We start from the raw sequence: 20,896 nt of genomic DNA, 5'->3' as shown, positions 1-20,896 counted from the left end.
GATAGACATACTCAGGTAAAAAGATTGAAGAAAACAGACAAGCCAGTAGTTGCCTGTATGGATGGCCTTTGTCTGTCTTCATCATGAAGCAGAAGTGAATTTACTTGTGAAAAAGCTTATGAAAATGTGGGCTAAACAAAGGAATGTGAACAGCAACAACCAAATGGGGAGCAACAGTGCCTGGCTCTGCCATTCACTTGTTCCTTTGAGGTCCTTCCATGCTGACAGAACTCCATTGAAACCTGCTGGTTGAGTTCATAAACCCTGTGATTCCTGTGACTGTTCATCACAGGTGGATTTTGTTGCTTTGTTGCTTTTGCAGTGCTGAGGCATGACCTTACACACGCTAGACAAGTGCTCCACTAAGCTATACCCCAGCCCTTGTGTTTTGTGTTTTTTTTTTTTTTTTTTTTTTGAGACAAAGTCTCACTATGTAGCCCACGCTGGCCTAAAGCTTCTGATCCTCATGCTTCTGCCTTTCAAGTGCTGCTACCATAAATTTTAAACACCCATAACTCCTACAAGTCAAAAGTCAATGATATACTTCATCGTAACACATTATAAAATGTATCTCTCATAAAATTCATTTTCCGAAGACCCAGTAACTCAACAGCTGACAACTGGGTCCACAATGATAAAGTTATATCTAAAATGACTAACTAAAGCAATTCCAGAGTGCCACTAGCAGGGAGGCATTCTGGCACTCCCAATGCCAACTTCTGCAAGAACAGACAGATACTGAAAGCATGAGAGTTCCAACGGGGGCCATTTAACTATGTGGATTACCAACAGCTAATGATGCATTCACCTGGAGGTCTAGCCGCAAGGTATACAGTGATTAACTGGCCTACTATACCTACAGCTTTTCTTCCAAACAGCAAACGTAAGACATTTTAAAAATCTTTTAGGTATTTTCAATGGTTTCTGAATTATTTGTAGGAAGCTCTGGTTTATTTGTATAGAGTTTGATGTATGTGTCCACCATTAAATCCAGATCATGTTTTATATAGAAATTTATGTTAAGCAAAGCCAAATTACTTGACCTCTGGTCTGTCCAAGTGTTCCGCAAATATGCCTTGAGTCACTTTCGCCCGTTTTCATAGCGCTCGTTCTCAACTTTCATCATAGGGAGAATACATAGGACCTTCAGCAAGGCATAGACATTGGGAAAAAACTTGGTGTCAGGAAGATGGAGGGCTTCATAAATGGTGGATGGGAGGTCAATATCTTTCCCTCTGTGTTTCCACTTGATTCTCTAACAGTGAAGCTCGGCTGCGAGCGTGTCAGGATTAGACAGGTCACTTCTGTGCATTTCAGCATGGAGCTCCTCTGAGGTGTTGAATTTGAGCTGCCCCATCACTGAGGGTACCAGAGATAGGCATTTCAGAGCTTTGAGGTGCTGCTCAGAGAATATGTCTTTAAGTTCCTGAATAATGTGCTCTACTGTTGGAACACTGAGGGTGTCTTTATAGTAATTCTCCGAGGTTAGCAGAGGTTCCAGGTTACCTTGCTGGGACTTCCAGAATTTCCCTGGGAGTTTCATTTGAATGTCAAGTTTGGTTGCTAAATTTGTGGCTTCCTCAAACCAAAACTCATGATAAACTTCAATATTTTCCATTACTTCATTAAGGGAATGCAGTACTGCAGTCAAGCTACCGGCTACAAAGTAGACATCAGAAGTTTGTCCCTGGAGATTCTTCCCAATGTGTAGATAACACATTTTTAAGAACAACAATGGTAACAATGAAATCAAAATCTGTCACTGCACTACAGAGTACGAATGCTCGTCCAGCTATCGAGTTATTCCACCTAATGTTTGTGTCGCTATTTATGCCATGGAAACATAAGACAAGCACCTGGAGGAGATCCACTAAGATTTCAAAGGCGTCATGCCTGCCTGTCTACTGGGAATGGCAGATTTCCGTCAGCTCTTTACCCCGCTCTTCACTGCTCTGAAAAAGAACAGAAATTACATTGTCAAGTTCTAAAAGCAGCTGTGGTGATCGGTGGAAAAATGAACAGACTTCCTCAATCGTTCCTAAAGCCACGGATACCCCTATCACAGGGACAGACTTTGCCAACCACGAATTTAAGGCACAGGAAGAGCAGAGTGTGTAGACAACCTGGGGGTATTTTTCTAAAAGTCTCAAAGTGACAACTTTCATTTGGGAAGAAAATCCACTGGACACAATGTAAGCCTGACCATGGCAATACTCCATATTCAATCCCCATTTCTCAGTTATTGTAGTGTGAAATTTCATAGCCAAAATTTCTGCATCAGCTTCATAGGGCAGGAAGCCCACCAACTCTTCTCTCAGGTTATGAGCTTCATCGACAAACCTCACCAGCACGGGCAAGTGCTCTTCTCCTGCTATGTCCACCACATCGTCTGTGATGATGGAAAAGAAGTGTGTTTCTCACTTCCCTGAGCGTCTCCTCCTGAATGCAGCTCTCACAGATCTCCAGCATCTGTCTCTGCTGTGCTTTGGAGCAGAATAACATGTTCACCGCTGTGGTCTCAAAGCGCTTCCGCAGGACCTCCTCTCCAGAGCTGATTCGGCACTCCAGGAGCGCCTGAAAGTTATCTGGAGCAAAGAGGTCTTTTGGGATCTCATCCGCCTCGTGCCCATCCAAGCGTATGTTCTGCTTTCCCATGAGAATCAGAATCTCAAAGAATGACTTGAGATACTCTTTGTTCTCCTTCTCTTCAAGGGTCAAAGGTAACACATTTCCATCCTGCTGGTTCCCTGCTTCTGCACTGGGATTCTGAGCATTGCTGTCAGCTTCCTGTTCTTGTTCAGAAGTTTCCTCAATTTTTTTCTGTTTCAGTGACCTAATTTCATCTTCACTCAATTCTTTTATTCGTTTTCTGTGTCGGCTATGTGGATTGTTCAAATGACTGGTGAGATGAAATATTGTTGGCATTGCATTATCTTGAAGAACTGTACGATAAGGGCTAGTTCTACAGATCATAGAGGTCTCAAAGTGTTTGGCACATAGTCGATAATGCTTATTTAGTTGATCAGGTGTTTTATCTTCTAAGTCTGCTCTCTTACAATTCTCAACCCACTTCTGGCATCTGGCCGGGTCCCGCGGGAACCCGAAGAAGGCCAGGTCCGACTGTGTGCTCTTCCGTGTGCAGTTGGGGGCGGCGCAGAAGTTTGGCAATTGCGGGCCACCGGCTGGTCCAGCCCTCGTGGGGCCGGGAAGGGGAACTGGGCCAGTAGGCCTGCTCGCGCCGCGTGTCCTATCTTTTTTATAGACTTTCTGTTCTGTTTTCTCATTGGTTGTAAACCCAGCCACATGACCTCCTCATCACTGCCTGTTTGTACAGACCTCCAGGTCTTCTATGGTTGGTATTGAGATTAAAGGTGTGTGTCTGCCATGCTGGCTGTGTCTTTGAACACACAGAGATCTACCTAGCTCTGCCTCCCAAGTGCTGGGATTAAAGGCGTGCACCACCACCACACAACTTCTGTTTTGGTTTACTCTTCCCATTTTCTAGCCAGCATTTTTGGCTTTGTTCTAGTGGCTGTCTGTTCTCTGACCCCAGATATGTTTATTTCAGGGAACACACAATATTTCAGGGAACACAATACCCACCACAGATGGATGTAGCATGAATCTTAAAAGGTCTTATTAATAAAAACAAACCTGGAGCCAGGTAACGAAGTCAACGCTGGAAGATCAGAGAAACAGAACAAGCCACAGCTTCCTCACTTCAGCAGTTCCTCTGCTGATCTTGTTTCCTCAGACTGGAAGCTTCTGAGTCCTTATCCAAATGGATCTCAGCTGAACTGCTGCTCAAAAGCCTAAAAACTTAACCAAGCTATAGTTCCTTGTCCTCATGCCTTAAATACCTTTCTGCCTCCTGCCATTACTTCCTGGGATTAAAGGCATGAGTAACCATGCTTGGCTGTTTTCAGTGTGACTTTGAACTCACAGAGATCCAGGTGGATCTTTGACTCCTGAATGCTAGGATTAAAGGACTGTGCTACCACTGCCTATCCTCTATGTTTAATATTGTGGCCAGATAAATTTATTAGAGTGCACAATATTTTGGGGAACACAATACCACTACAGATGGATAAGGAAAATGTGGTGTATGTGTATAATGGAATGGTAAGGAATGAAACTGTGTCATTTGCAAATGAATGGTTGGATTTGAAGTTATCATGCTAAGGGTTTAAGTTTATGAATATTTTAAAAATGAAACTAAAATGGGAAGTGGTACTTAGGGTTGTAGAAAAGGCAATGGAGAAGCAAGCAGTGATGAGAGTACTAGGGTGATGAACCTGACCAAAGCAAATATATGCCTGGATAGAGGCACCACACTTAGACTCACTTTATAATAATATCATTAGAAATGGGGAAAATAGAAGCTAAAATTAAGGTCATGAAATATGAGATATCAACAAAGCAAAAATGTGGCTTTCAGTGAAGACATACAAAATGATGCTCAACTGACAAGACAGGGAAAGATAAGGAAGTCTGTGAAACAAATACACAGATGTATGATGCCAGGGACATGTGAGTGCTGTTAAAGATGCTGCTGTCATTGCAAGGGCAGCAAAACAGACTGATGAGTGATGCTGACTCAATGGTAGAACTCTGAAAAAAATACAGATTACAAAACCTTATAAAACGGATAGTGGGAAACTAAAGTTACACATTCCTATATGTCTTAGCAACAATGAATCTGTAATTCAAGTCTGGAGAGTGAGGGACAATCCGCACTCAGGTGTTTTTCCTAATGAGCTAAAAGAATACCCTGAATTATTATAGACACATAGGAAATTGTAAACACTGTTTTGTCTTGTGTAAAGTGTTTGCCAAGCTTTCTCAAATAATGAAATAGTACTATTAGGTTTTAACAAAACATGTATTGAAAAACAATAACAGAAACTTTATATGGGCATCTAGAAACTAGAAAAATGTCGTTCAGTAATCTTTATGAGACCAGAAACTTCTCAATGACAAAACATGATGAAGAAAATATATATAAGATGAACTACTACTTAGCCTTCATGACTTAAAATATTAGATACAACGTTAGAAGCAAATATCCAGTGGTGAATAGTAATAAAAACATCATAAGTAGGTTGGGCTTATTCTAAAAATACATTAACTGTTTAAGATTTTTTTAAAACATAGTGATTACAGTCACCATATTCACAGAGAAAAAGAGAAGATTCATATCACCTTATTATGCTAGAAATGTACCCTTCTATTCAAATCTTTTATATGAACAATTCTCAATAATAAGAACAGATGGGAATGTCCTCAATCTGATAAAGCGCTATCTCTGAAACCCAACAGCAATTATGCCCTGGTGGAATACTGAAGGCATTCCCTGTGAGGCCAGGGACAACAGGAGGCATTGAATTTAGTAGTTCTTCCTCAAGAAACAGTAACTATTTTAGGGAACTTGGGCACTTTTCCCTCCAGGGAAGCTCTAAAACCAGTAGGCAGCATTCACATGCAGGCATGCCAGGGACACTTCTTATGAAGAAATCTATTGTCTTGCAAAAAGGAAAGGGTTTGACCAAAAGGCACAGTGACCTAACCCAGCTATTTTAAGTGGTTTAATTGTATGTTTTGTTCTATTTGGGTTGGAAGGTAACTATGAAATTAAAGATGATGCATTCTGTTAATGTTGAAATCTGGCTGGGCTGTGATTAATGAGATGCTTCAGACTACAGTCACACCGGCTGCCCTAATCATTGTCCATCTATTTTTCATACTGTAATTACAACACAAATTTGTGTAATTTTCAGAACCCTGACATTTTCAACGCAAAGAAATAAAGTTAACTTACACTAGTTGTTAAGAAATCAGCATCAGGGAGCAGATTCTTGTCATCCATCCTCATGAATGTAATACCACCTAGGGGAAATGATTTAAATGGCTAAATCTATTTTACATGACAGTAAATCTAGAAAAAGTTTGCTTATGTGAGGGAAAAAATGCAAAGTCCCATATTTTATGTGACTCTACTGTTTCTTTTTTTGCCCATTCTTATCATAACATTAGTGTTAAGATTGTTAGCTTGGTGTTTTTGTGGGACTCCTAACAGTGGAAGTGGGTGTGTCTCTGACTCTTTTGCCTGCTTCTGGGACTCTCTTTTTCTGCTGTTGGGTTCCTTTTTCCAGCTTCAATATAAGGACTTTTGCCTTTTCTTACTGCATTTTGTTTTGCCATTTTTGTTGTTGTCTCTTGGAGGCCTGCTATTTTCTGAAGGGAGACAGAGGGGAAGTGGGTGGGTGAAAGGGGAGATGGAGTGGGGAAGCTGGGCTGCAGTGGAGGGAAGGGAAACTGTAGTCTGGATGTATTGTATGAGAGAAGACTATTTTCAATAAAAAAAAAAAAAATTAAAGGTGAACAGTCAACTTTTCTTCCAGTACTTTTAAAACTGACTGGATAAAGTACATTGTTTTGGGAAGTCTTCTGTCCTACCCTTGTGTAGCTTTGAGGAATTTTCCCTTTTCTTGCTGTAAGGACTGAAGGGCTACCTCTTTGTGGGCAGAGGACCCTGGCGGACCTGCTGATGAGATGTATCTTTCCTGCTTCTCATACTGTCACTTTGTTCTACTTTCTACCATTTGCTTTCCTCAATACTATCTTGATTCTGTAAGTTTTATTTGACTTTATTATTTATTTATGTAGTCTACTAACCTTCCCTGATTCTAAAAAAATAAAGTCTTTCACATCCCCTCCCCACAACTCAGATAGGCAGCAGTGATAAAAAGACTCACAGGCATTTAAACTAGATAGTGCACAAGCTAAAGAACACTGATTAGGAGGATCTTTTGAAGAGCTTATTTTTGGAGAAAGATAACAGAATAGTTTGTATGTCTTTTCTGTAAATTTTCATATCCCCTCATTGCTTTAGGGAACAACAATCAGTAAATTCCCAATTTTCACCTCCAGATTGTTTGCTTTTTAAAGCAAATACAGTGTGTGTGTGTGTGTGTGTGTGTGTGTGTGTGTGTGTGTGTGTGTATTATCTTGATGTGTTAACACAGAATGGATTCATTAAGGTCTTCTGTAAAACACATTACATCAACACCAAGGTCATTGCTCACCAGGTGTGAATATGCCATAGACAGTGACGAGGCAAGTGATCCTGTCCTCTGCCAATTTTTTCTCTTCTTTTTCATTTGCTCATAAATCTCAGCAAGGTATCTTGGCTGGACTCAAGCGATGATCCAGCGAGCAGTGCAAGAGGCTGGCTCCTCAAGTACTTGTTGGAACTCCATCTCCTTCTCCAGCTTGAGGTCAGCTCTTGCTGTTTCAGTGTGTTGTTACTCAACACAGATTGATGAGTGGTGCAGGTTCCAGCAAGTGACATGTGATGTTTGCTTTTTGATGTTGGTTATGACTTAATTTCTTGCATCCTACTTTTGAAAGACATACTACTTGTGAATAATTAGAAAATTTGTGAAAAATTATTGATTATCATCTACAGAGCGAGTTCCAGGATAGGTTCCACAGCTAAACAGATAAACCCTGTTTGAAAAAACAAAAAACAAAAAACCTCAAACAAACAAACAAAAAAGGGTTTACATTGGATTGTAGATCATAATGAAAGGAAAGGAAAAAAAAAACTGTGTGTAAAGACTAAGATTTCTTCTGTCAAGTAGGTGATAAATGGAAAACTGCAATTTTATAAATGTTTATTTGAGATTAACGGTTACAATGTGTATAGAGATTTCTGCTAACCTACAAAAGTACTAGTGATTATATTTTAGTTGACAATCAAATTTAAGTCTCATTCTCCTTCAGAATGTGGATCTCTCTCCAGAGCCTCATAGAGCAATCTGCACCCATGTCTTGAGTGTTTTCTGTTCTTTTGCTAAGCATCTCTCTTTCTATTAATGATTGTGCTCCAGTCTATGCCAACCCCCATATATGCAGGCCAGAGACCAAACTCTATTGTTGTTCTTCAGGCTCTGTTCATTTGCTTGCTTGCTTGTATTGGTGGGGGCAGTATCTCCCCCTGGCCTGGGACTGACCAAGTAGACTTGGCTGACTAGTCATCCAGCCCCTGGGTTCTTCTCTTACTCTCCCCATACTGGAATTACAACTACACCATCACATATGGCATCTTATGTGGATTCTGGGGATCAAGTTTAGGTCTTCATGCCTGCAAGGCAAGAACTGTGCTGGCTGAGCCATCTCCCAAACTCTAAAACCTTTTCCTAATAAATTCTAACTCTGCTTGAGGAAAAAAGTTTCAAAAGTTTGAGAAGACAACTTCTAGGACTATTTCTTTCCCTGTCTTTCAAAGTCACCCATTGGATATTTTCCATGTTCTGAAGTCATGTTCAAGAGATGTTTGGGGATGATGTTTTTTTGTTTTTTGTTTTGTTTTGTTTTTGTTTTTGTTTTTGTTTTGTTTGTTTTTTGTTTTTTTTGGACAGCCAAATCTTTATTTTGAGGGAATGGGTCTCTAGTGGGTGGGCCTGGGGCCCTCACTGGGCAGCTTGTTTATTGGCACTGCCTCCAGAATCTTGTGGCTTCATCACATCCGGAAGCTCTGGAGGGCTGGAGAAGGGGTCTATATGCAGGGCTTCAAAGGCATCATCTGCTCTGGGATGATGGGTTTTAAAATGAACTTTATTCAACAAAGTTGCAAGATGGTATACTAAAATAAGTTTTAATTGGTGTATATTATATAATGACCAATAAGTTAAACTTTAAATATAAAAAGGTAAAGGCAAGAAGTATTACTCTGTTGACAAAAATAACTGTGGGACTCCTCTGTGGCTCAGCTTTCTGTTGGGTGCTCTTTTTAATTATTCTCTGCTCCAAGACTCCTCAAGTGTTCCTTAGGGAAACAGTCCATAGTCTATCAGTGTGTGACTTCATCATTTCATTTCAAATGAAGATAATAGAATCAGTCAGTACAATGGATGAACAAGTTTAACTGGTATTGCTGATGGATAGGGGATGTTCTCCTCCTTCTCCCAATGGCTCATATGTTCAAGGCATAGCCTCCAGCACGTGATACTACTGAGAGATGATTGGACCATGAGGACTTAACCTTCATCAAGGGGTTAATCCATTGATAGATTAGTAATTTGATGGCATTATTGGTAGGAGACAGGGATAAGAAGAGTCTCACTGGAGAAACAGGTAACTCCAAAGGTATCTCATCTTGGTCCCTTCTTGTCTTCTCTGCTCTCTAGCTGCCATGGAGTTGATAGGTCTCCTCTCCCACATCCTCTCACTATGCAACCCTGTCTCACCATAGACCAGTGGAGCCAACCAACTGGACCTCTGAAATCATGAGGAAAAAGAAGCCTTTCTCCTATTCAACTGTAAGTCCAGGTATTTATAACAACAAGGGAAAGCCTGGCTAGCACAAGCAGTGTTCTGGAAATAAGATAGCTTGTGCTATGCAACCATGTGCATTTTATGTCAGTCACAAGAAGGAAAACAAAATGAAAAACTCATCATTTGCAAAATGTGAAAATATCAAATACCAAGATTCCTATATGGGCATTATAAACTGTTGCTGAGATAAATCACAGAAGACTAAGGAAATAAGTGAATAATTTAAGTGCATTTTTAGAAGACCCAGTATATAAATCTATCATTTATTAAAAATAAATAAATTTATATGCTCAAGGCAATCCCAGTTAAAATGGCAATAGTTATTAAAAAATCCCTTGCTATATACTGATTAGCTGACTATAAACTTTATTTGAAATTACAAAAAAGGTGCTTTAAGCCACTCTTGGGTACTTTTTTACTTGATGTAAATATTTGTTACAAAAGGTCTCACTGACCATCACTAACATAAGGAGCCACAGAGTTTTCATAGATACAGATGGGATGCTTGAATTATAAAAATTCACCATTGTATAAAAATGTGGTTCATATACACTATGGAATTATACTATACACTATTCAGATCCAAAAAAAAAATGGACTTTGTAGGAAAATAGCTGGATCTATTAAAAAAAAATCACATTGCATGAGATAACCCAGACTTAAAAGACAAATATTGGGCATTCTATCTCATCTGATATTCTGAGTTGCAAATCTTCAGATGTGAGTATATAACCTGGGGTGCTGCAGAAGCCAGAGAAGTTAAAAGGGTCCATTCTAGGGGTGGGGAAGCAGTAGAGCAGAACATAGCAGGATACAAGTCATTTAAGAGGGGAAATGGAGCAAATGGATGGACTTTAATTAGGAAGAGTGTGGAGATAAATACAAAAGTAAGAGGTAAGAGGGTAAAATAACAATAAAGTCTGAAGAAGTCATAGGGAATCATACTATTAACTGCCTAAAGAAACTATAATACATGTAAGTCTGTGTATACATGTACATATATAGTTCAAATGAAAATCTCCCGTCTTGGATGTCAATTGTTGACTAATACATTCTCCAAACATATAGGCTATTGCTATTGTTCATGGTTGCCTCCCAGAAGTAGAAGGTACCCTATTGCTCAAGATATCATGCATTTTTGGCATAAGGTTCAGAGGACCTGAGATAGATCTGACCTGAATGCCTCCTCCCAGAGGTGTATCTTTCATAGTACCAAAAGTCACCATCAAAGCTTCAAAAGGAGGGAAGCATCCAGCAGTCATACAAAACTTAAACAGTGACAAATCCTAACAATAACCAACACGGCACAATACTGGGTGCAATAATGGCATGCATATCTTAGCAGTAATCAGTAGCTCTATACTTGAGCTAAAGGCCCAATTGTCCTTGGGAAAATCATGCCTGGTACCGGAAAGCTATCCAGCTACCCAGGGCTAGTGAAGTCATAGATCTTGGAGAAGAACCTACAACCACCACTTTTCCAAACCAGCATAATCCTTAAATATATTCTAAGTATTTATCCTTTTATACCCACATATAAGTGTACTTTTTATTTATCATCAAGGAAACATATCAAAGAACCTACAACTTTATTAAACTGGCAAAATAACTAACTACATTGTAAATATTGTTCCTTAAACTCACAGATAAATATAGTTATCACCCTTCACCAAGGAAATTTCTCTTTGCAACAGATGGAGACCATTGCAGAAAACCACAACTGATCAATATGCATAATTGTGGAGATAGTCCTAACAGGTACATCTACAACTCATCTCTTGCACCCAAGGCTCAGAGATCATTGAGGGAGAAGAGGTGGAAAGATTATAAGAGCCAGAGGAACAGGGGTTCTGTATGAGGTTGTTTCTTCTAGAAATGTCACAGAAGCTATATCCACAATGTCTCAGAATCACGTCTGTCTAAATATGACCTGAACAAGGGCAATGTCACTAGACTAGCTAACATCATAAGGAGAAATCTCAGGTCTTGACCTAGATAGGAACTATATGCAGCTAAGGAGTTCTGGGAGTAGGAGAAATAGTCTTCCTCAGGGAAGAGCATATCAATTGGTTACTCAACACCAATTGGTCAGCCATGAAAACAAATAAATACAAGTAACATTATATGGACTGGGCAGATTGTATTTATGTATTTAGGATGGATGTTGTATAGCAGTGATTAAAGAAAAAGAGGCCCTGGATGTGAAAGACAGCAGAGGAAAGAAAGCATGGAAGGGGTTGGAAGGAGGAAAAGGAAGGGAGAAAATTATGTAATTACATTATAATCTCAAAAAATAAAACAATATAATTAAACACACACAATTCACATTGTAGAGCAATAGCTCCAGAGTAGGATCTTTCAATGGACTGAGCCAGAAAAAAGGACATGGTTCTGTAGAAAAGAGATTTAATTCACATCCATATCCCACATGAAATCATTTCCATATGGATTGTATATGTATTGCAAAAGTTAAGTCAGTAAATTTTAGACAATAGAATAGGAAGACAAAATATACTCATAACAAGAAAATTGATATTTCCTTTGTTAAAAGAGAGATAACTGTATTTGAGAATGTAAAATTATTTTTATTTATTACAATTTTTATTTATTTTATTTTATTTATATTCAAAAGGTATAATTTTTCTTGAACATATAAGGAACTGTTAGAAGTCTGTATGAAAAAGGCATGTGTACCTGAAAATGTGCTGAACATCACTATTACTTAAACTAACACACATGGGGATACTGTGAGAGATAAATTTTTAGAAGGATAGAGCTTAAAAGACTCATAGTCATTTTCATTGGAGCATGTGGTTAAAGGTATTTTCATCCAGTGGCATGGACAGTGTCAAGTAGTTCAATATCTGGACAATATGATGATTTCTGATGCCAAATTGAAGCTATGTTAAATGAAGTCCATTTCAATACCATTCTCAAAATGCATGCACACAGGCTGCCAGAGCTCATATTACTATTTCTAATAATTTCAATCTTGAAATAGTCCAAATACATTCCAATGGTTGAGTAAGCAATGTCTTTGCATTTGAAGCCATACACACAGCAGTGAGAATTGGTTAAAAGCTGTGTAATTTTGCATTAAAGTAGCATGTTACAAAAAAGGCAAAAGAAAAAAATCAAATTTACATAAATACACACGTGCATGCACACGCTCACACACACACACACACACACACACACACACACACAGAGATATGTACATGGATACAGGGAAATGCAATCCACACTGTTGAAAACTGCACGATTAAATAGTAAAACCACAGAGGAAATAAGGAGACTAACCCCAGAAGCAGTAGGAATCTGGAGAGCTAGGGTGGGATCACAATTGAGAGAGAACATGCAGGGAGATTTGGAGAAAATGGCCATATTTATTAAATGGCTGCTGCATTGATGAGCAGATATCTTCTGTGGTTACCTACACAGATTTCTGTATGAATCAGACCTGTTAACAGTTCCAGCACAGATTGAGGAAGATGCTTCTGAGGGCTCATCCTTAGCTGAGGTGCTACTGGCAACCTCAGTAGGTTCTGGGAAAGGTAGAGTCACTTTTCTTTTGGGGTGTGTGTGGTGACTATTGGTTCCCCATTCTCTTGTGGATGGTCCCACACCAATGCACAAATAGATATCACTAAATAAATTCAGTGGATAAACAAACAAACAAACAAGTAAAGGAAGACAGAAAGTTGGGAGAGAGATATGATGGGTGGGTTCTGGAGGTAGTTGGAATGGAGAGGGAAGTACAGATCCAATCAAGATACATAGTACACGTATGAAAATTCTTAGATTTAATTAAAAATACATTTGCTACATACATTAGTTTTGCATACATTTTAAACTATTTTTATTATTTATTTGAGGCTCACACAATATAACCTGGTAGTATTCACCTCCCGCTCCTATCCGTGACACCCCTAAAATCCAGCCCCACTTCCACCTCTCCCCAAAATACCTGTATTAAAAAAAAATAACCCATTGACTTCAATTTGTATTGTCCATATACTACTGGATGTGGTGTCATATGTGGGATCATGGTCAGCCAGCCAGGAGCTATACTTTTGAAAATTGATTCCCTCTGTCCAGAGAGACATCAACAGTCTGTAGACTCTCAGTTAGGAATGGGGAGCCATGAAAACATTTCTATTGCATGCTAGGATGCTGACTAGATTAAATCTTGGTTGTGTCTTGTGCAGTTCTTGTGAGTTCATGTTTCCTGTAGTTTTGTCATGTCCAGAAGACAGTTTTGCTCTGGTCCTGCCAAACCTCTGACTCTGACAGTATTTTTGCTTCCTCTTCCCTGATGCTTCCTGGGCCTTGGGGGTGAGAGTGGTGGTCTGTAATTTAGATGTCCCCTTGTGGCTGAGCACCCCACTGGCACTTATTCTGTGTGCTTTGGCCAGTTGAGAATTTCTGCAAGGTCACCATCTACTACAGAAAGAAACTTCTCTGCTGAAGCCTGAATCTGACTGTGCACCTTTCTAAGTGTGTATTTATTTAACATGTTCTATGAAACTGGTTGGTAGTAGAAGAAAATATATCTTGTAAGTTTCTATAGTTTATGAATGAAGAAAATAATAAATATAGGCCACAAATGAATGGATTGGTAAATAACAGTGAAGAACAAAATAAATTAAAAACAAACATTAAGGGGTTGGGGTTTAGCTCAGTGGTAGAGCGCTTGCCTAGCAAGAGCAAGACCCTGGGTTTGGTCCTCAGCTCTGAAAATAAAGACAAAAATAACAAAAAAGACCAAAAACAAAACCAAACCAAACATTAAAACATACATAGAAAACTAGGCAGAATCAACAGGTATGGATGCAGAGGTACCTGCTTCTACATATGTACCCCTCTAGTCCATATCCTTTAATGGCAGGTTTTAAAGCGGGAATACTGATATCCTTTGGTAACCAAGAGAGATTTATTCCAGAATATATTCTCACCCTACTCCACAGATACTCAAATCAATTTTTAAAAGGTGTAGCATTTGCTGGTGACTTTCATATGTCTTCATACATGTTTTAAGTCCTCTCTAAGTTGTGTGCAAGTATTTTGCACAGTATGAAGCAGTTTTCTTCTGTGTTGCTTAGAGAAGAATAACAAGAGGAAATATGAGTATGGGTTCAAATCAGGTGCGTCTATTTTTTTAAAGAGCAGTTACTTCAGTGTAAGGATATGGAAACTGTGGATACCTGGCACTTGACCTGCAGGTTCAGAGCACACCTGTTTCAGCAAGAGGCCAAGGAGAGCATGGACTCTACTTACTGCCATCATTGTTCTTATTCTCTCCTGCCACGGGCATGCTCTGTATTGCCTCCATTTCCTGTCTTGAGAAGACAAGTTAGTTGACCTCAAATTTACATCATTTCTGTCACTGGCAATTAGAAGTCCATATCAGAGTTCTTCTCATGAAAATCTTATGCCTTCCCATTGAATCTCAGCAGGTGCTGTGACACCTTTGATCAGTAGAATGTGGCAGAAATGAAGTTCTATCACTGCATGGGACCTACTTTCAAGGAACTGGCAACTTCCATTTCCTGTCTGATCATCAGCTACAAGATAAGAAGGTCAAGTCCCTTTCCCAGGGTCCACTCATGGTAAGCGAGAGGCTCTAAGGAGAGAAGTAGGCATGAAGCTATATGGAGGAGAGTGTCCAATGGTGATGTAAGCTACAACTTCATGAGATATAGCATAAAGTGGTTGTTTTACATAAGTATATTTTAAGTTTTTCTGTTAAATATAAATAAATGATGCATTCCTATTACAACTGTAAAATGCCCAAACTCTAATAATTCCTTGTCCACTGCAAAACACTATAATTCATCATCTCTACTATTTAAAAATATCACACAGGCCCATTTCATTAAAAGATTGACTTACTAACAATACTACGTTTGCAAACACTTGTCCGATTTTTGTTTGCTTTTCAAAACTCCAATTTGTATTCATTCCATCTCTCATTGTAGACACCTGCACCTATGGAAATGGAGGGAAACACTCGGGCTGGACTAATGGGCTTCCTTACAAGTTTCATTCATCACCACTAGCTTCAAACACTGTACAAAGCTACCATTTGCACTTTCCTAGATCATTTGTTCTTTACTTCACCTGGGTCTCTACCAGCAGTTTTCATTTGCCAGCTCAGACCTCATCTTTGGATGCCAACATTTGCTTCCTATTTTCTTTCCACAATAGAAAAATCAAAAATCAATTCATGCTGCTTTCACCACTACATCCCTTTCAATGTATGTGCCTCTTACCACCTTATTCTAGTATGTTTTTCTGTCTGTAAATACAATGCAAGCATTTCTACCTTTTTTTTCCATAACCCCCTTTTAACTTGTGAAAGGAAAACCCCAGCTTTTGCTCTATCTGTCTCCTTCATCAACAGTTTTCCTCTCTATTGGATCATGTCCATAAAAAACAAATATGCTTTAATTTCCCCTATTAAGAAATCCCCTGCTTGTTCCAAATGCCTTCGAGCTGGAATAACGTAACTGCTCTTCAGGAGAGCACTGGCTCTGAGTAGAGTTGTCTACTGTGTCTCATTTTTCCCTCTTCCTGTCTTGAGCTCTTCCTCAGTAATATTTGAGTTTTATGCTCCAATGAAACTGCTCTTGTATAGGCCATATAACACCAACTCCAACCTTACACAGAAATCAGCTGAATTTACATATTGACAACACCAGCATCCCCAATGAAGCACTTCTGAACTTGGCACCAAGGTCACTGCTCTCTCCTGGGTTTCATTCTAAGTCACTGAATTTTCCTTCTCAAATACTGTTGCTTGTTTGCATTCATCTCCTTGAACTCTCTCTTCAGGGTTGCTCCGAGGTTTAATGCTCAAGATTTCTTTTCTACCAATACCTGCTACCTTGCAATTGTCCTCCAGGCATATGGCATAAGCATCATTTATGCACTTTCTGCTACATGGGTGCCCCTAACCTAGATCCCTTCCTTGAAATCTGACCTCTTATATACAATTCTCCACATAGTATCTATATTAGAATGTCTAAATGATTCTAACCCTTAACATGTCCGAAGCTGAACTCCTCATAATCTCTCTAAAATCCACACTTCACAAAGTCTCTGCTATCAAACCAAGTGTAAACTCCATCAACTTAAATGTTAAATGTTCAAGCACAAATCTGTGCAATTGTCCTTGATTCATTTCTTTTTGGTCACTACACACAATCTGTCAATCATTTTTGTTGGTTCTATCTTAAAGAGAGCAACAAAACATTTGCACTGTCACCACTGTAAAAGCCATTATCTTTTCTGAACTATTCTTTATGTTTTCATTATCTACTTGCTTCTATTCTTGACCAAGGAATCTGTGCTCATCATAAAACACATGGTCATCATGCTAAAACGTAAGTCATATCATGAAAATGGCCTACAACATGTCTGCTTTCCCCCTATGTTAGCCAAAATATAGTCAAAAGCTTTGCAATGCCATTCAAGGACTTTTTATTTTTCCTTTGATTCCATCTTGCCTCACTTAGCATCAGTCTGCTGATTGACGCTAAATTCCTCAAACAAAGCTTTGTCTTGCTTATTTGTTACTGTGCCTGGTGTTTTCCCTAGGAGATATGCCTACCACCTCCCCTTCTTTCCTTTAAGCTTTTGCTTAAGTATCAAGTATTAAGTACTTTTCTGTCATGTATGTGACCAACCTTGTAAAAAACACTTTCCCCACAACAGAATGCTGTATTCCTTTCTTTCTTGTCTTACTCTTTTCCACAGTAAGTATTTATTAGTTTACCATTAATCTCAACACAAGAACATGAACTCTTTTGAGACAATTACTTTTACTTAAGTGGCTCACAGTCCTCTGCACAGTGCCCATGGTAGTTCCTAATACATGGTAAACTCTCAGAAAATACATGCAAAGTAAATGGGTATTTGAACAGGGCAAACTCTTCTGAATCCATAACATACAAACAATGTTAAGAAACAATTCCAAAACACTTGAATTATAATTTAAGAATGTTTATTAAATCTATGAAAACTTAGGGTTGTTTAAGAAAATTCCCACTGCTATCCCATCATTTGTTTAAAAATAAACTGTTAATACCCAGGGATAGTGGAAAAAGTCCATAATCTTTTGGGAAGACAATTTGGCATAGTATATAATTTAGATTCTTCTTCACTCAGGAATGGCTTGGCAGGCCTCTGTTATAATTACCATTTCATAAATGAGAGAACTCAGGCCTAGAGAAATTATGTAATTTGTCTTCGGGCATGCAGAATATAAACAAAGAAACACTAGCATTAAAATGATTTTATCAGAGTTGAAACATTTAACCACTGTTTATTATTTTCAGCTTAGCAGATGAAGATACTGGAGGGAATTTCTGGTGTTAAGCAATTTGTCAGTCAGGCAGTTGGAGTCTAAAGATTATTTTCTTAATCATTATGCTCTATGGCATTTGTTGGGGAAGATTTTTAACCAAGGTACTTGATCAGTAAATTGACTTGAGTTCTACATTAAACTTACAAATGAAGTATAGGGGTTGAAAGCATAGGACATTGAAATATAAAAGTAGGCCCCACTCACCCCATGCCTGCTACATTTTGAGTCACTTTGTGGTAAACAAACACGGAGCATGTCCTCATTAGAAATCAACTGACTGCAGCCTTTTCTTGCCAACACTGGAAGACAGCTCCTTGATCTTGTACTCCTTAAATTATGCTCTCCTTTCTCCATGGCTCTTATGTAATAATTTTGATTTTTTTTTTTAAAGTAGTAAAGTATTTCTCAAAGGGATAGTCTAGTGGTCAAAAATCTTATACTTTAACCACATTAATTCAGCCAAACACAATTCAGGCAGTAAATAAGTTATAAATCCTAAGTCTATAAATAACTTACCAGTGTTTAATTGTGAAAGGTGTTCAGTTTGATTGCAAGCTTAATCTTGGCTAGACTGCTATCATTCAGAAAGTACCTTGCCAATTACTCTCCAAAAAATATAGCTCTTAGATGTGTGGATCCAACTCTGTAAAATACTTCTGAAGAATTCCAGGGGACTGGGAGTAGCCAATAGTGCTTCCTTTGGCAAGTTCTTAGGTCAGGCATGGGTGGGATGAAAGAAATAGGAATGATTAAGACCAGTGGTCAGGTCAAGCCACAGTAGGCCGGAGCTGACTACCCTTTTAGTAAAAATATAGAGTCCACCCATCTATTTTTATCAGTCAGATATGTGGTGATTATATCACTCCTAGGAAGTGGGATACAATTGTGTCTGTATAACAGAACTGACACATTCTATGGCCTTTCAATCTATTATTTGTGCTCTCAAAGCATATCTTTGAAAATTATCTCAATAGCTACAGTATAATTTTATTTCTCCTAGTTTCCATTTCCTCGGCATGCTTTGAACACTATGTGCTTTGAGGTACTTCAAGTGTGTTTTCCAATTTTTAAGACAAAGGCTGAAAAACTGTTTCATTAAAAAGACTAATTCCCTGAGCAAACAAATTCCATGCTATGCCATATAAAAATGCTGATCTTTTCCTGGGGCTGGGGGTCTTGTTATATTTAGGGGCTTTACTAGAATGTTTGAAGGTCACAGGCATGCAAGATATATTCCAAGCAAAACTTTTCCAATCCAGTGTGACTCTTGTAAGGAAGGGAACACTGCTGGAAAACCATAACTGACATTTTGAAGTACTTACATGTTTGGATTGCCATTGACTTCAGTTGCTTGAGAAGCAACTGTACACTGTGCTTAATTAAGAACAGACTTCAAGGGAGTTCCTCAAAGTAGGCATCAAATCAGCAACCAGCCATCTCTACCAACTCTCAAAACATAATCATTTTAGGTACAGGTTTCAGTTGAGTACGAAAAAGATGTCTAATGTCTGCAGCAAAGTAGAAAAATTACAATTGACAACAATTAGTTAAAAGCTTCTAAATAGCAAATGGAGAGAATTTTAAGCAGTTCCTAAACAAAACAAAATAATACAGTCTGATGTGATAGATATGCAATTCCCCTGGTCTTACAACATTGAAGCCATCTATACGTACATTGCTATGTATCACTTTAGAGTAAAAAGTTCTTAAAATTTTTAAATGTTGTCATTCCATTTACATCTGTGTTTTTTCTGTGAGGATGAGCAAACTAGTGGGAAAGGGATGAGTGGGAGAGAGTGAGATCAAGTGAGTGATTGAGAAAGAAAGAGAGAGAGAGGGAGGGAGGGAAGGAGACAGAGGGAGGGAGAGCAAGAGAGAGAGGGAAGGAGGGGAGGAGAGAGAGAAGTGGAGAGGGCGGGGGTGGGTGGGAGTGGGTGGGGGGATCATTGCTTTCACTTCTGCAAATTCAAGTGTCTTGAATACAACAATATGCTAAGAGGATATGCAGTCTGTTGACTACAAGCCTAATAGCCACACATTGTTATGAATTGCAGTGTTTGAATTGCCCGGTGCCCCACTAATGAGACACTCCAAATTTTCTGTTTTCTATGGTGAGATGGATGTGCTTGAGAGATAAGGTAGAAAATTAAAAAGAAGAGAGTGTAAGACTTTATTAGGGAGCAATGAGATATCTTTTAAATCTGTTACTACGTAGATTGGAGTCAGACGAAACTAAGGATGACATGTTTGATTTGAGTTCCTCTTCAGGATGAAGAAAACACACAATTTCCATAGAAAAAGTCAGGAAAGCATTTCTTAATCTCTTCTGTTTCTACCTATATTTCATGATTTTCCTCATGTTTTCATACCTAACTTTTCTTGCTATCCCTGTTTTGAATTGGAAATACCACTGTGTGGGCAAACCGCCTGACCAATGAAAGTAGTCCATACGACATTGTCCAGTATGATGGTTAATCTCATGGGCCAATGAGAAGGTTGTCAGAAATAGTTAACTGAAGAGGAAGACCTACTCTGTGGCACTGTCTCATCGGTTGGGATCCTGGATTGGATTAAAGAAGAAAGCATCTCAGTCTCTTTTTTTCTGCGTGTGGCTGCAATGTGATCAGCCTCATTGTCCTGCCTCTACAGTACCAGCCACAGGATCATTGATGGCAACAACTTCAATTTTGCCAGACTGGAAGGCAGACCTGGTAACCAGGTGTCCAATTCGGCCAAATCCATTTACTCTGACCTTCACCATTGTGTCCCAGGAACGAGGCGGGCACTGCACTAAAAGATGCAGCTGTCTCTGGAACAGGGAGGAGCAGAGAGCTGTCAGTTTGTTTTTTAACACTAAATAGTAAAGTAACTAATCCCACTCACTGAGCCTATGCGATGGCATGTGTTCGGCCACCAAGCAGAACATCTACAGGCCACATCTTATACTTCACCAAAACCTTCACTTCCAGTTCATACTCCGTGGACTGTTAGTCTCTCAGGGAAATTTGGCAAGGTCCTCCAAGGTGCTGTGAAATAACTGCTCTAACAGATTACATCTGAGCTGTGGGTTGACACTTGTTAGTATGATTAATGTCTTACCATGTTTAGGCTTCATCTTCAACCAGGATCCAGACACATCACGTTTCTTTCTGTTCTAAGCTATTTGTTCTCCAACTATTTGCAATACCT

General features: G+C 39.0%; 1 pseudogene; it reads right to left on the bottom strand.

Moving 5' to 3' along the window:
* Window positions 1-904: 904 nt before the first annotated feature.
* Window positions 905-20,468, bottom strand: LOC118581899 (annotated as a pseudogene).
* Between the last annotated feature and the right edge of the window lie 428 nt (window positions 20,469-20,896).

The sequence above is a fragment of the Onychomys torridus genome, chromosome 4 (genome assembly GCF_903995425.1).
Source record: "Onychomys torridus chromosome 4, mOncTor1.1, whole genome shotgun sequence".
NCBI lineage: Eukaryota > Metazoa > Chordata > Mammalia > Rodentia > Cricetidae > Onychomys > Onychomys torridus.
Note: the sequence above shows the minus strand (reverse complement) of the source record. Positions and strands in the feature narration are given on the sequence as shown.